The sequence below is a fragment of the Buceros rhinoceros genome, unplaced genomic scaffold (genome assembly GCF_000710305.1).
Source record: "Buceros rhinoceros silvestris isolate BGI_N320 unplaced genomic scaffold, ASM71030v1 scaffold13257, whole genome shotgun sequence".
Taxonomy (NCBI): domain Eukaryota; kingdom Metazoa; phylum Chordata; class Aves; order Bucerotiformes; family Bucerotidae; genus Buceros; species Buceros rhinoceros.
In genome coordinates this window covers 18,384-20,184 of record NW_010420499.1, presented here as the reverse complement: position 1 = coordinate 20,184, position 1,801 = coordinate 18,384, and positions in this window count along the sequence as shown.

Sequence of the window (1,801 nt, the reverse complement as noted above, 5' to 3'; positions counted from 1 at the left end):
CTGGCTGCTGCGAGGGTTCCCTCACACCACAGCCCTTCCTCCAGGCTTGAGAACCTTGGCTGTGTCTTAGAGCTCGTTATTAAATCTCTGTGTGAAGACGTGGGGTTTGACTCCACGCGGTGTACTAGAACATTCACCAGAGAGTAGAAGAGTTTATTACACGGCGCAGGAATTCCTCCCCGGTGTAGTCACCAGCGCTTTGAACTATGGTGAGGAGCTGTTGCTCACACAGCCCCAGGCTATCTGCAGTTGGAAGAGGCGGTCTCTAAAAACCAGCGAGCCATCTGGTGCAGACCTCCCGTTTCATATTTCAGGGGATGAACTCCTGCAGAGTTCACTCATGGCTGCGTTTGCCAAAGCCCCCGCCTCTGCAGAACGGGGCGTCCGAGACCGCCGAGTGAAACACGTGGTTCTCCCTTGTGCCCCTCATCGAGAGGCCTTTTTCCTGCCGTATGGAGAGGAGCAGAGTTGCACACTGAGCTGGAGGAATCGTGGTCAAGCGTTCATTTTCAGTGTCCCTTTTTTAGTGCCCATCTTGAGATGCCTCAGACCTCACTTTCTGGGGCGTTGGGTGCCTGCTGTATGAGGTGGTGGCAGGCGCAAGTGCCATACCCATCAGTGTGCTCACTTAGTGCTGCCACTAGGAAACAAGGAAACTTTCCACAAGGAAAGCTTGGCTGAGTCTTGTGGCAGCTGTCGAAGGTGTGTTGGGTGTATCTCTTGGGCCTGGTGGATGCATCTCTTCTAGCAACCTGATGCAGTGAGTGGAAGGGACTGTTCTCCTGTATCAGTGCCATGGTGCGGTGCTTGGTTATTCAAGTTGAACCCCTGATGAGGAGGGTTTGCACGTGGGTGCTGTGCGGACATGCTGGCTGAGGCCCCTCTCATGTTTCCTTCTGCTGCGAGGGGCAGAAAACTCCAGCAGATGTGTAGGGCAGGCGACAGGGAGCAGTAGCTGTTGTGGTAATATTCACCAGCACTTATCCGTCAGAGCGCTTTGGAGGTCATTTTGAAGATGGCTGTCTTTGGTGGGTTGCTGGAAATCCTGGTGTGAGGGCCAGAGTTAAGATTGCAGCCTTCTCGGTGGCCAGCATGCACCCAAGCCACAGGTCGAGGTTTTGTGCCTCTCCCAGCCCTGCTCCCACCCCGTGTTTCCTCATCTTCAAAGGCAGAAACGTGCGTTTGGTGCAGGTGTTGGAGCGGGACTTCACTGGCCCTGTCCGGCTGCTGCTTTTTGCTTCGTTGGTTTTTAAGCAACATGTGCAGAATGCACAATCAGCATCTTGGAGGAGCAGCGGTAGGAAAGAGGAAGCTCACGCAGAATATAAATAGCCAAATTTTAGAATGTGCCAGTGTAGCAGCTCGCCTGGCTCTTGGCGAGAGCCTGGCTGGAGCCCGCTGGGAAGCTGTGTACTTTGTGTGTGGTTTGCAGAGGGGGAACTTTGGGGGTATCGCACGAGTCAGCAAGACAAAAAATGAATGAATCTGGCAGTCTTGAATATGGGAAGGAAATGAAATTTGCTCCTACGCACGTCAAAATTGGGTGTATCCTCTGCACGTGTCATGAAATCCAGAGTGGAAACCCCTGCAGTGTGGTGGCAATACTTTCCACTGTAGTTGCACAGCAGCTGCCAATGATTCATGGGCTGATCATGGGATGTTTTGTCCTCCCATATGATTTGATTTCTTTATTAATTTAATTGCATCTCAACAAGCACCTGATTTTTTTTTTTTTTTATTTTTGGGTTTACAACTGCCCGCCCAATCTCTTTTCAGGGTTAGACTGTAAGGGGACCGACCG